The sequence below is a fragment of the Apostichopus japonicus genome, chromosome 19 (genome assembly GCF_037975245.1).
Source record: "Apostichopus japonicus isolate 1M-3 chromosome 19, ASM3797524v1, whole genome shotgun sequence".
Classification (NCBI taxonomy): Eukaryota; Metazoa; Echinodermata; class Holothuroidea; order Aspidochirotida; family Stichopodidae; genus Apostichopus; species Apostichopus japonicus.
This window is the reverse complement of record NC_092579.1, coordinates 10,511,282-10,527,475: the sequence shown is the minus strand read 5'-3', so window position 1 is coordinate 10,527,475 and position 16,194 is coordinate 10,511,282.

Here is a 16,194-nt window from a genome sequence, read left to right as displayed (position 1 = left end):
CTTAACATCTAATAACATATTAACGTTGTTTATATTAATATATTTTATGTTTGTACTCCTTTTTATAAATATTTTATTTTTATACTGGATTTAATAAATAAACTGAAATGAAACGTAGCAGTCCGGAGAAGCCTGGCCTACTGTAGGTTTAGCACTGAAACTGGGCTACAACTGAGTCTTACAACTAACAGCTAAGTTTTGATCATAAAATGCCCTGCAGCTGAATTTGTTAGAAGTTCAATTCTTTGGAACATGATATTGACATGGAAGTACCTTTACGGGTATAATGGAAATGTCAAGTAGTATCAAAATAGGTGATTGCCATGAGTAAAGGTCAAATGTAGATTTTTAGCAAATTTGGTGTGACAATCTCTTCTTAAACGACTGGGCCGATTTTCTTCAAACTTGGTGGGAATGTAACCCAAAGTGAACCCCTGTGTCTCGCAGGCCCCTGGAACCAAAGGTCAAATTTAGTGAAATTAAGTTTTTGCTACATAACCCCAAGGGGAAACATTGACTTGACATGGAACCTTCACCTGTAGGTATCATGGCAATGTTAAGTACTATCGAAATATGTGGTTGCCATGGGAACTGAGGTTAACAGTCACGTGGTTAAATGTCAAATGTATATCTTTTACGTCCTTAGTTGCAGGCCTAGTGAAAATGGGGAGTATATACCTAGCCTATTGGAAGCTTAGATCTAGCTTAAGCTGCACAAACCTAACTGTTATGTTTGGCCTCGGCATAGGGTATGACCATATTTGAATATCTGGCAAATTGTTGGCCAATACTGTACCTTTAACAGGCTACATAAAACAATTTGGATTTGATTTTCAGACTCTTGGAATGTCAAAAATGTCAAAAAGTCACATAAATCCACTCTCTAGGACATGTAATTTATGAAAATTATATTTCATAAATGAGTGATATGGATAATCAAAGAAATAATGTGTTTATATCAATCTGGGAATATTCACACATTTCATGTACAGTATGGTGAAACAACACTTGAAGTTTGTAACATATGTGTATAAATAACAGAATACTGGTAAACCTTGACTAAAAAATGTTTCATTTACTATAAATGTATGATCACATTTTAACAACAATAAGAAACGTTTAGGTGTGCCTTAAATTTCCCTTACCATCTTTAATAACCAAAATTAATACTTTCTGGTTGTCTCTATTATTATGCTGTATCACTGTCACTTAAAAATGCAGTATCACTCAAAAAGTGCCTTACTTTGGCATAACATTGGTAAAAATGATCCTAACTCCTACCCTAAACAAGAGCCCAAAACACTATGGTTCCTTGCTTGTAAGGAACAGTTACATGTAAGGGAGCAGCACTGTCCTAAAATTGTTATGTGGTCCGATGTACACACACGATATTACTTCCAAAAATATCACAAATCAACCCTTGGTCCTTTTAAGAACCTGTTGAGGAACTAGAGGACCAGGTGACTGATATGAGCAAGAGTTGGCTTTTTTTTTACAGAACTCACAGAATCATCCTTACTGTATTTATTAGGAATTTTAACAAAATCAAACGAATCTTGATCTCTAATAATTTCGCACACAAAGGTTGCAGAGGAGTCAACTTATGGAAAATTTAGATCAGAATATGGCCATAAAAATTCAATTAATCAACTTGAAAGAAACTAATACTGGTCACTGGAGGTCAACCTTTGGTCAAAGTCACCCAAATGCAGGTCAACTATTGGATTACAATAGCGTCACTCCCAAAAAGCAGCATGACAAGTCTGTACGACCATCCGTTCTGTACTGGATGCAAGTCAACTATTGGATTACAATAGCGTAACTCCCAACCTTGACGGATATTTTGTTCTCAAGTTATTGCAAAAATTCTAGTTTTTACCCCTAATTGACCTTTGTTGACCTTGGATCACATGACCCTTATGTTTTGAAACCTTCCCCTACCCCATTCACAACTAGTCCCAAAATATCAACCATGTCAGATCATGTAAGTGGGAGTTTCACAAGTTATTACACAAACAAAAACATTTTGACCCATAATTGACCTATGTGACCTTGGATCACATATCGGTTATTTTGGAAAACGTGCCCCTACTACATTTACAACTTGTCCAAATATATCAGCCATGTCAGACTTCGTGACTTGAAGTAGTTGCAAAAATTTGCATAAGTTGGCAGTTTTGCACATAAGCAACCTTGGATGACCTGATGGTTTTATCAAAAAGGTTGCCCTCGATGAGGTGAAATCTGCCCTAAATTTTTTATGTGCTCCAATATTTCGGATTTAGGCCTTTAACGGACCTTTGTGGTTACAAGCTGTGGGTCACAAACGCGCAGTCATCATCGCATAGATTCCTTGAGCCTTCGGCAAGGAATAAAACAAATCACACTTTGCGTAGGATTTGGGTAATAAATTAGGAACCGGATAGTATCGCTTTGGGCGGGTACCCGGATACCCTGTGCAAACACTTTCTCACATCAACGCAGGTACATTACATGCTTCCTTTTATGTTTAAACCTTCAGTACTGGCTGACAATGAATGTTGCATCAACGCAATAATGGTAGACATGATAGGACCTGTCATGTAATTCACTCTGTAAATTGACTCTAAACATACCTTTGATTTATGATTTATTGTATAGTTCAGTGCCTTAACAATAAAATTTCATGTTGCTTAACATTCACTAGACTAAGACACCCTTTATAAAGTTGCATTAGAGTGGTGCTTGTTTATGTGCACCCCCCCCCCCACTCCCACACCCAAATTTTGTTGTTCGTCATGAATGGACAAGTCACAGCATTTGAAACTTTGTCACTGATGTCATTGTTGCACCAATTGTCTCAATGATTACATTTCTATGCGCATCAAGAATAACATAGATTATCCCTTTACAATTAACTTAATTGTCTTGGTTAAAAAGTTACTAAAACAAACTCAATCTTCTTCTGTATTTGAATTTGCAAATCGAGCAAAGTACGGTGATGCCGGCAATGTCATGGTCTGTGATTATGAATGATCACCATTTGCCATAGCCTAATCTGCGTTGTGTACCCGATCGCATACAGATAGGCTAAGGTAAGCTAGCCTAAAGTTAGTGTACACTGACTTTCTGAGCTTGCTTCAGCTAGGCGGCACATTTAGCCCCCTTTTATTATACCCCTCTGAAGCTGAATGTGTTAAGTCGGCAAATATCCAACTAGAGGACACAAAGGCCAACTGAGCGCTACAAAGTATGAGTAAGGGTTATAAGAAAACAACAAGAACAGTTAGTAAGCAGCTGGTCTTACATTCTAGACTAGGTGCATGGACAATTTCTGATTGCAAAGTATTCCAATCTTTTAAAGTGCAAGAAGGTATTGGACTTTTCGTATGAGGCGTTACGCCTCATACGAATAGGAGGCTATTTGGCAATTGGAACTGAGCTTATGGGCATTCGTAGAATCTAAAACTGAAAACCCGAACATATTTGCATTGGCTACTCTGTGTGCAAAAAGGTGCACTTTGTAGTACAGGGGTCTATTGGACGTTTTCTGTAGTATTTATTTCAGGTTGGATGTAGTTTCGTTGTGACCAGGCAGCGTTTATGAAACTTAACAGTTCGTCTAGTTAGATTGTTTACTATAACCAATCTCAGTGCAAAATAATTACAATGTAAAACGGTCTAAGTTTGACAGTGAGTTCGCAAGCTTTTGTCTGGATTGGATTTTGCTTAAGTTGTCTAAGCCAGCAACGGTTAGTATGGGGTTCTTTAACAAAACAACGTCAAGAATACCAAGAGTACCAATACACTTAAGATGTCAAAACATCTTCTTAATTATTTCTTAAGGCATTTTCCTACCGGCTATCAGTCATAATTCGCAAGGTATAGAACAATTTAAGGAGTTTTGAGACAAATTTGCTGTTGTTGCTGCTAGGAAGTTTGGAAAAAAGACTCTCTTACAACCTCAGATTTTCATTGCGTAAAAGATCGCCTTGATTTAGGCAGTGTATTGGAGTAATAGTGATATTTTTTTCGACAGGACAAGATAGAAAACGGGGCACATGTACAAAGTCACCCTAATCAAGTAGAGGTTCAAAGTAGCAGTAAGGTACTGTATGGGCTTAGGACTAGCGCACACACGTAGCTACTGTACATATATACAGCACATACCAAGTAATATAGGAGCCATAATGTAACAGAAGCCGAGCTATATTTGTAGGTGTTCATACAGGCGTTTTATATTTAATTATTTAGACATAACAGTTGGCCTAGCTGCTTCTTTATGATTCTGCGACATGTTTAACTATGTTCAACACTTACTTTTGGTGGAAAAAGTTTAAATTTCATACTGCAAAGAAACATGACTTACCAATGCGCAATTACGTAGCACCATGCCTCTGCCTAACTGCCTTACCTTTGTTCAAAGAACGTATTGATGTTGCAGTTCTGCACTTTGGAGGCTTAAACAACAATCATAGGACTAGTGGCGAGTGGAATTTGGCGAGTAGATTGTTAGGCACGGTCAAACAGCGAGTACTTTTAACAATATTTGTCGAGGCCTGAACACCTTCAAAACATGATTTCTCATGATAGAAATCATGGATACTTTTCATACATGGTATATGGATTTGCCATATTTAGTACAAGAATAATATTGCATATTAGCACGATACTAATTTCCGATAAATAGCAAAAGGGCCAAATGGAGTAAATTTGTGCGAACATGTGAGCCTATAATATAGTACTTATAATCCAGAACGTCACCAGAATATATCACTACATATTACTACATGGGCCATTTAAAAGCCATTTTTTCTTTTATCAACCTATCCCAATCACGCCTTACACACTTACTATTTGCAAACAAAACTATGGCGGGAAAAATCTGAAAGTGGGGGCGCTATATATATATATATATATATATATATATATATATATGTATTTATATTTATATTATATATGTATATATATATATATATATATATATATATATATATATATATATATATATATAGTCCCCTTCATGAATTACAACAATGATAAATAAGAATAAAATTACATTGAAAATATTCATACTAACGGGGAAAGTTTCGATTCATTCTTGCTGGCCATTGTGTATATTAGTTACATATCCGTTGAGCAGCTTTAATATTTACGTTGATAATTAAGCATTAACATTTATCATTATTAATTTCCAGTAATAAATTAAAAAACAAACATTCTAACTAGAAAGACAAGTCTGCTATTAAATCACGTTTGAGGTACGTACATGAATCTTGAAGTTGAGAGACCTCGTAACCTGTGACATATCATGTAAATACAAATTCATTCAAACAATGTAGTTATTCTCGTTTACAACACTGTCAGGTATTTTGTTGTTTGTCATTCACATAGTGGTCAAAAGAACAGAGTTTTGGTAAATTAAATTTCCTTGCAATCTTGCTATGTAATCAACTTTAGAATCCGGGATATCTTTGACTTGGATCAAGGTAACCACACAGTTGACCTCATTTTGTCCTTATACCTCATTTGATCACGTAAAATTTGGAATTTTAAATTAATTAATGCATTGTAGACATGTAGTCTGCGAGACTTGCTTGTTTTTGTAGGATTCAGTCTAATATATAATATTATTTTGGTATATGTGTAATGGCAACAATGCTGTTTTTGGTTCTCTGACACGGACCCTATGATGTCATTAGTTATGCAGGCACTACATCCATCCACATACACACACATATATCTGAAATACAAGAAATTCTGTGAAACACAAACCAGCAATGGGAACACTGGCCATGTTATTCTTATTAAAAACAACACACAGCAATAAGAACTAGTAATGAAGACCACAACATTTAATTTGAAACCCATCCTTCTAGTGGCCTTAATTGATCTCCAATATGCGGTCAAATGTTGAAACAATTTCAAATTGCCCTAACCTACATCATGATCTAAGAATGTCAAACTACTCAGGCTCTACAAAAATTGGAATAGGTCTATATTTAAAACAATTTAACAAAATATTTAAAAAAGGAGCTTACGTGTCCACGGCAAAATGTAACAAATGTGATCCACCGACAGGAGAGAACACACTTAAGTCTGCTGGTAGGAGGAACAAAGCTGTAGTACCAAAAAGTCAAAGTGAAGCAGCAAACTGTGGAATTAAGCAGATTAATTTTTACCAGGTCTTACCAGCACGGTCTACGAAAGAGGACTAACTAATAAGGTCGTTTACACCGAAACTAAAGCTAGGGTTCGGTGAGCATTTTGAATAGTGAGCGTCATTGCAATCTATTTCGAGGTGAAAATATGTTTGTTCTACACGTGTTGACGGCCGTGACAAGCAAAATGCATAATTAAAGCCCACGCGCTAATCGCATGATAGGGAGAAAATTGCGCAATTGGGATTCCCAAATGTTGCAACATACTTATAAGCACAGAGCACAATATATATATATATATATATATATATATATATATATATATATATATATATATATATATATATATATATATATATATATATATATATATATATATATATATATATATATATATATATATATATATATATATATATATATATATATATATATATATATATATATATATATATAGTCTGTTCAAAGTATCTCTTATGAGATCCGGCTTTAGGAATCACAAATGATTTTCGAGTTGGTTAGCATCATGTTTGATCTCTAGAGTAAGGCAAAATATGTCACCAAAAACAGAACTAGTAATGTTCGATACAGGTGACAAACGCCTACAGTGGAATTACGATCTTCCTTACCGGTTTCGAACCTCTGGACATACAATCAGCGTCCATAGCCTAGTGGTTAGGGTGTCCGCGTACAGAGCGGGAGGCCCGTGGTTCGAATCCCGGTGGAGGCTGAAAGTTTTTTACTGTTCTTGATTTTCCAACTCATTACGATTTTCATATATATATATATATATATATATATATATATATATATATACGGATACCACCAGCATAAGAAAAATTTGCCCTAATAAATCAACAGTTTTCAGTAAATTGCTTAAATAACAAGATACTATCTTATAAAAAATCAGAAAAATGTTGAATTGCTAAGTTACTGTCACTGAGCAATTGAAAATTAATTTTTTCTGCAAAATGTTTAAACAACTTATCAGATCTCGTCTATTCAACATTATTCTGGAAAATGTGACTTTTTAACACCGGAACAAGACTCAATTTACGTACAAAATGTACTTCCATCAACATACAAAGCAAAATAGTACCATTATGTCGACAGGGGTAACGTATTTAAGTTGGCATTAAATCGAAAACAGAAAGAACCTCAGAGTGGATAAACAATCATGGATAAAACAATCATGACCTTAAGGTCATGACAGTCATGACCTAAAAGATTAAGGATAACCAAAAGGCCTTTTTTTTTCTTATGTTAGGTTAAGGTGACCATATTTTCGTGACTGAAATCGGGGACATTTATTGCGTGACTGATATGGGGGAGGGGTTTAAGGGAAGGGGCTGTCCCCCTCCCCTTTGGAAATTTTCAAGTGCCTAAGGTGCTTAGATGTAAAATGGTGATACTTTGAAGCACTTTTTAAATCAATATTATTTTAAAAAATGTAGCTTTTTCTTAAATGAAATCCACTTACTTTACGTGGTTCTTTAAGAGCTTTTGATGTGCTCATGCTCACACTATAAGTGTCGTTGTGTCGCCGTAGTTGCCATTTATACGGTCGAAAGAGTGCTAGGCTAGATCGATCTAGCATATTTTTAACAAAGTTTCCACTTTACACTGGCCCACCTGAAATACTGGTTATAAGTTCCGTTCTGCGACTGCACACTTGACTAAATTTTGTTTTTACAATTATTTTACTAATAATGTGGGATATTTTCGAAATTCCTGAACATTTTTGACGAATCGGGGACATTTTCGGGGACACTTGTTCATCGGGGACAGCACACTGTAATCGGGGACTGTCCCCGAAAATCGGGGACGTCTGGTCACCTTATGTTAGGTCAAAGCAGAAAGTTAAATATGCAATTGTTTCTTTTAGGGCACCACAGGCAGATAGTATATTTACTGATAGTCAGGATCTTGCAGATCTTTTGAAAAACTATTTTGTGTCGGTTTTTACAAGGGAAGATATGAGTAGTATTCCAGATTTCCAGAAGGACAATGATAGGCCTAAACTGGATACGGTCTTATTTTCGGATGAGGTTGCCTTAAAGGAGCTGCTACGTCTAAATGTTTCTAAAGCATCTGGACCGGATGCAATCCATCCCTATTTGCACACCATTTCTGTGTTCCACTCTCATTGGTTTTTAGTAAATTTATGAATGAAGGTTATGTTCCTAAGGACTGGAGATGTGCTAATATTACCCCAATTTTCAAGAAGGGTGATAAGTATAAGCCCTGTAATTATAGGCCCGTTAGTCTCACTAGTGTTGTTTGTAAGGTCATGGAGTCTATTGTTAAAAAGTCTATGGTCTGTCACTTCAGCAGTCAGTCTTTGATCAGAGAGTCTCAACATGGTTTTTGTCAAAAAAGGTCTTGTCTCACTAATATCCTTGAGTTTATGGAAGATGTAACAAGCTCACTAAATAGACAGTAGTATGTAGATGTTGTGTTCCTGGATTTCCAGAAGGCCTTTGATCAAGTTCCCCACCAGCGTCTTTTACTTAGGCTGAAGAGTATGGGTGTCAATGGGAATTTACTGTATTGGATCGAGAAGTGAATTGGTAGTAGGAAATAGAGGGTGGTAATTAAAGGCTGTGCTTCTTCTTGGCAGGACGTTACTAGTGGGGTTCCACAAGGGTCTGTATTGGGTCCCTTGTTGTTTGTTGCCTATATGAATGACATCGCCGAAGATATTTTGTGTACAGCTAAGAAGTTTGCTGATTACACCAAATTGTATTCTGAGGTCTCTTCCAAAAGCGATTCTGAGAAGTTTCAAAAGGATTTGGATAAGGCTTTTTCCTGGTTTCATGGGTGGCAAATGCTTTCTAATATTGATAAATGCAAATTGAAGGTAATGTACATTGGTAGTAGTAACCAAAAGTTTACATCAATCTTAATGGTGTGGAGTTACAGGAGGTCTCTGTTAAAAGAGACCTAGGTATCTACATTGACTCATCTCTGCAACCTTCTAAACATTGTATTGAAGCTGCTAAAAGAGGTAATAGGGTTTTTAGGTATGATCAAGAGGAACTTCAGTTTTCTGAAAGAGGACATCGCAGTTAGGCTTTATAAGCAGTTGGTTAGGCCTCATTTTGGAGTATGCTGTGCAGACCATGTCACAAGATCTACAGGACTGGCTAAGACGATACTGCAGGGCACGGTACCGGGAGGAAGAAGGAGAGGCAGACAGAGGAAAAGATGGGAGGACAACATCCCAGAGTGGACGGGCCTCAAACTGCCTGATGCCCTTCGAGAGGCCGAGAACAGGAACAAGTGGAAAGAAATAGTTGGGAGGGCATCTGTGGCGTCCCTACGGTCTACCAGACTCCGGGATAGGTGAGGTGAGGGTGAGGTGCAGACTTGGAACCCATATTTTTCAAAGGATAAGGAAGTACTTGAAAAGGTCCAGAGGAGGGCTACTAGGATGATTAGTTCCTTAAAGAGTGTTCCTTATAATAGGCGGTTACAACTGTTGAATCTCACGACACTGGAGCTTAGGAGGTTACGTGGGGACTTGATCCAGGTTTTCAAGATAGTGTATGGTTTCGACATTTCTCCTTTACCGACTTTTTCATGTTTGCCAACAGTATTGTACCAGAGGTCATTGTCTTAAACTCCAAAAGTCACATAGTAGGATTAATATTCGGCATAATTTTTTTTCTAATAGGGTTGTGAATGAGTGGAATGGTTTGCCTGAGAAAGTTGTACTTGCAAGTAGTGTCAATGGGTTTAAGAATGCTTTGGACAAGCACTTTAAGCATTGTAATAGGGTGTGAGTGTTTGTGTCTTCATTGATTTTTCTCTATAGGGTCCTTGATGGGGACCTAAGTGTCCCTCCTGATCCTCTTTATTTTCTACTAAACTAAACTATAGATCCCCCATTCAAAGTGTTTAGATGTACAGCATAATTTGTTACTTTGCCAATGGTACAAGAATCGATGTGAAAATGTTTGAGCAATCTAGGAAAGTTGCTCAGCGGGTAATCGATGCTCACTTACCTTCGTTAGAGTGCTTATATCATGAGATGGTCTGCAATAAATTGAAACAAATCATGCAAGACCCAACACACACTTTGTTTGAGCACTACAATAACAACCGCTCTGGGCTGCGTTTATGCCAACCACGTTCACTTAGGGCCCGCTACAGATACTCATTTGTGCCTAATTCTATCCATATATTTAATTCACAAGTGAGAAGATAATTTTCTTATTTGTAGGACTTGCTGTAGATATGTTTGTATTACTGTATGTGTATCGCAGTCTATTGATACTTATACTATCGCCTTTCTTTTTTTTCTTTTCTCTTTTTCGTTTACGACCTGTGTAGCCGAATTTCCGATTGTGGACAATAAATTCAAAATCAAATTCAATACAATACACGAAAATGGAAATATCTATAACGAAAATAACTGCTTGGAGATGACGTATGAGGAGCACACATATTTTCCGTATTTTGAAATTAAGTTCTCATTCGACTACTCAAAAACGTAAATTACATGCAAACCTTGCACATTACGAGTAGACCCATGTGACAAATCGTACGCAGTACAGGTACAGTGCCGCATATAAAGAGAGTTTGGCTAACACGATTTTTGATTGGTCGAGAGATTTCAGCGCTCACTGGACAACACTATATACGGCTCTATACAGGCCGGACCAACATCGGCCTCATTACCTTTTTCGGGAAACATTTGATATTTTACTTTTGATCTGAGAAAGAAGAACACATGGACATATCGACTCATTGACACCAGAATTACACACAAAAACTGAAATTGGAAGAGCGTCCTCTGATTTTCCGAAAAGTGTTTCCAACGTCTGCTGTTGATCTGCAATTTTAAGTTTCGATAATAATCGTAACCTTTGCATTTATGATGGCGTGTGTGCGTATGTGTGTGAGTGCGTTTGTGATGCCCAGCTTGTAAACACGATACCTCAAGAAAGAGAAAATCAAACCAACTTCATATCTACTGTGTAGAAGAGCCACATTGAGTACAAGAAGCCTATTGTTTTGGTGGAGGTCAAAGGTCACATTGGGGTGACTTGGGGTCAAATTGCGAAAACCTTGTTAACACGATATCTCAAGAAGGGAAGTCCAACTAACTTCATGTTTAGCGTGTAGCAAAACCACATTAAGTATAGGAAGCGTATTGTTTTTGGTGTAGGTCAAAGGTCATTTAGGGTCACCAGGGGTCAAATTGTCAAAACCTTGTAAACATGATACCTCAAGAAGAAAAGCTTGGGCAGACCTTATATTGAGTGTGTAGTAGTACCACATTGAGTTAAATTAGCCTTTTGTTTTTGATCCTGGTCAAACGACATTTGGGGTCACCAAATTGTGAAAACCTTGTAAACACGATATCTCAAGAAGGGAAGGCCGGACAAACTTCATATGTAGTGTGAAGGAATACCACAGTGATTACAAGAAGCCAATTTCTTCTGGTGGTCCAGGTCAAAGGTCATTTGGGGTCATCAGGGGTCAAATTGTGCAAACCTTGTAAACACGATATATCAATAACCTTCGTGAAGCCCTTGGTCTCCTCCCATCGTCTTGGTAAAAAAGAAAGATCGGACCTTACAGGTTTGTTTGGACTATCGGAAATTGAATGCGGCAACGGTGAATTACTCGTATGCACTCCCTCGAATAGTTATACGCTAGATCGACTGAACGGAGCTTCGTGGTTGCCAACCCTAGAATTAGCAAGAGGATACTGGCAGATAGAAATGGACCACCGGGATAGGAAGTGATAGGAAGGCTAGCCAAGGCGGGATTAAAGCTTTCTCCGAAGAAATGTAATTCTAAATGTAAATTTACTTGTTCAGGCGGCAGGTTGCCTTCATGGGACACGTGGTCAGCGAGAAACGACCCAAAAAAAAGATACGAGCAGTTGTAGAGTGCCCGACGCACAGGAGTGTGCGGGAGCGTAGTACCCTCATCGGGCAATGTAGTCAATATCGACGGTTTATCAAGGGATTCAGCACTATTGCCAAATCATTAAACCAGCTGACGGAGGCAGGACGAGAATTCGTCTAGATAAATGACAAACAGGACTCATTCCAGGAGTTAAAAAAGAGGCTAACGTCGGCCACTAACTTGACCTGAGCTACCCTACTAGAGAAGACCCATTAAATTTAGATACAGATGCCAGTAACATGGTAATACGTGCCGTCCTGTCGCAGATTCAGGAAGGAAACGAGATAGTTATCGGATATTACAGCAGAACGTTGACCAAACCGAGCGGAGGTATTGTGTCACCGGAAAGGAACTGCTTGCGATTGTAATTGGTGTAAAGTGGTTTCATCAATTTGTCTTCGGCACGTTGGCTAGAGACCGTGAGAACGTACGACTTTGAAGTGGAACACATGCCTGGAAGAATCCATGGCAATGAGGACGGTCTTTCACGAAGATCATGCAGTGAGTGTCAACATTGCAAATCCGAAGAGATGATGGAAGGGACATTAATTCGGCGAAACGGGATCAGAAATGGGTGGCAGACTGGTGGCATGTCACCGGGTAACAACCAGGAACCAGAAATGGGCGGGGAAGACATCCGAGTATGCGACAGAGAGAACCTCGTAACAGTTACAAGAACTATAACGAGCAGACGAGGATATGAGCGTGTTCATCACAGCCAAGGAAAATGAAGAATGCCCCCCCCCCCAGGTCGTAAAAGACAGGCGACTTTGCGACTGTCTACTGCCCAGAAATCAAGAGTGGCACGACTAACAAGTTACACAGACCTTGGTCTGGACCTAGTGTTGTGTTGACGAAGATCAACGACGTGCTTATCCGGGTTACCATGGTTGCTAAGAAAAGGCAGAAACCAATTCACAATAATCGCTTAACGAGACATGAAGGAGAACCCCCGGAGTGGGTGAGAATGACGATGGATTCTGTGAAAGGGCTGAGGTTGGCACTAACTCTGGTTTCCCAACGTGTAAGACGTAAATCCGAACCCGACTACGAAACGCTTCGAATTAAACATGCGGACGATGCTAGGAATGGGTTGTATGCAGAATTGTACACAAATTTGGGAAGAAATGCCATACGCAACGCACCAGTGGAAAGGCAGACATGACAACGCACAGCACCGCAAAGATATAGCGGGGACGAATAATCCATTTTCTTTATTTCTCAATAAATAAAGATGATGGAACCCTACTGAAAATTGTCCAAAGCTTTTTTTGTGTGTGCTTTCTTCACATCCCTAATGGTGTAGATGATGGCCGAAGCGCCAACTTATCACCGTAATTTCTTTTTGTACCCATAGCAATGGAGGACTGCGCTGTTGAGGATACGTGAAAAGGGTGCAGGCGAAGTGCTCTTCGATTGGAGAACTGCGACACCTGCCACCTCTTACAAATGGAGCAAGACTTAAAGAAGCAAGAGGCAAACAAATATGAAGAGGCATGAACAATGGTGTGTGCATAAGAAGAAGAGTAAAGAGAAAGACGAGAGGCCAAAGATGTCAACTGAACGAGAGACGCTTTGGGAGTGGACGAAAGGAGCACCAAGGCCCGCAAAGAGTAGGGTTTAGAGGCTGCCGGAGAAGGGAGCGCATTTACAAGATGGTGATGGCGATGGTAGTTTCTTTAGCAATGGTTATAAGACACGGGAGAGTTGAGAGGCGTCGAGATTACCCAGTCCACCGAAGGTGCAGAGGCTATCGAACGTGCAGGAGCTTCTAGTCATTGAGTCGCCTCTTGAAGGAGTTCATGAAGATGGTGGTAAGGTGGTAACAGGAGAAGGAAGAACTACAGGCTACTGGTCATTCCATAAAGGAGACCGTGAAAGGTGTATACTGTCCAGATGCAAGAGTCTTCGAGATAGTGGAGAGGAAGACAAAGACTAGCTAAAAGGGAGACTGCAGCGTATTCTACAGGAGTTCACATATATATGTTATCGTTGTTTGTTTCTTTTCGTATTATTTTGAGGGTAATGCCGGACGCATGACCTGGTGTGGGGGTGATGAAACGCTGGCAAATCTTTTTCTGTGGGTATTTGGGTGTACATGACGTCTATATTGAAAAGTGCCACCATTTGCAGTCTTCGAAGCAGTGCTGAAGAACATTCCCTGAAGAATCGGCTGCTACCACGTGCGGGCGGCCAGATCAAAGACGAGTACGGTAGCTGGGCTTGAAACGAGCATTAGGAGAAAATTTGCTGCTCTGGTTAAGCAACCGTTGCTGTAGTAAAACAACGCTTTGCGTTACCCAGAGTCAGAAATAGGGACCACGTGACAAAGGGTCTGTGTGTAAAAAGGCAGTCAGTTGCAGCCAGTCGGTTCGAAAGAAAGCAGCTGCTTCCGAAACTGACGAAGATTTTTACGCTTGTGGAGAGTCTATAAGGGCTATGAGATTTTATCGGGCGTCGATGTTATTGCATATCAACAACCGGCTGCTGTTAGCGCTATTTATGCTATTTGCATACACACAAGGGACGAGAGAGACTTCCTACTGCCTTTGGATACGCATTAGTATTATTCCTATGTGGATGTGACTATGTTTAGCGATGGCCAGCCAGTTAGTTAGCCAGTTGGCGCATACACTGTAAGCTTCAAGGAGAGGAAACTTCCTATTGAGTGTTAGTGCTATCCGTATTGAGAGGTGACTGTATGCAACTACCTGCCTCGGGGATACCCAATGACGCGTGTGTTGAACATATACCAACACGATGGAAGGACTTATACTTCCTGTGAAATAAGTGTACGCGCTAATGCTGTCCGTTTGGAGAAGAAATTGTATATCGGCAGCGCTTACATTGTAGGCCCACAAATACAGGGGAAGATGAACTTCGTATATCTAGCTACTGTACGCGTTAGTGCAACTCGTATGGACTTGAAACTGTGTATCAACGACTAGCCACAGAGATACTGTTGGCCTGTATGAGCACCGCTGGGGTGGACTGCTTATTGAGATCCTGTTCGTGTTAGTAGTGTAGCGGCGTAATTTGACACCACAATACTGTTTCCGTCAATTGATAGCGCCCTCAATTACATTTGTAGTATCGCTAGTTCGAACTTACACCACTTCGACCGCTCAACACGACGAGCTACAATTACATTAAATCGTCTTAGCATTTTCGATCGGATAATTCTCATCGATTTGGAAAACGTTTCTATCCGACAGCTATCGATGTATTTGATTGGAACCGCATTCCTTTATTTCGTAGTATAAACTTTTCGTATTCGTTGAAAGATCTCAACATACATTTAATTATAGTATGGATGGATCCGGTAATTTCTATTTAGTTCATACAAAACCGCAGTGGACCGGGATTATTATTGCTGTGCTAGACGAAATGGTGAATAATAATTTCGGTTTAAGTTTGTAACCGCCAAACTGGTGACCCCGACGTGATTAGCCAGTATTAAAATTCTCTTTGAATTCACATGTTGAGCCACTAACTGTATTTCATTCTATGTCGACCACGAATAGCTAACGTTTTTCGCATTTCGTCAGTGGAAAAAATCTGACTATCTTAGTATCCAACTATCTTATACACGCTAAGGTTTATACTTGTACTATTTTTCGATTTATTCACAATGGATAATGGTAACGCCACTCCGGAGCCTGGAGTTACTATGGCGTCAGTCAGTTAGAAGCTACAACCATTCTGGTCTCATGAACCTGTGCTCTGGTTTTTATGATGAAGCGCAATTTACGACCCGTGGACTATAAAACCAGCAAACAAAGTATGCTAACGTTACATTTTCCCAACAATCGGATATAGCGTCAGAAGTGTGCGACTTTCTATTACAACCACCATCTACACAACTGTACGATACAGTTAAGAGTGAACTAATCAGGCGTACGTCAGAATCGGAGCAGAAATTCCTCCATCAAATTTTAACTGCCGAGGAACTGGGGGACCGCAAACCATTCAAGTTGCTCCGAAGATTGCGGCAGCCTCTGGGTGATCGGACTAAGGAGGTCAGTATCCTACGTCAGTTATTTCTACAACGCTTACCAGTTAACGCACAATTTTAAGTGCAACGGTTGAAATCGACCAGTTGGCGTCTATAGCAGACAATATGTTGGAGGTC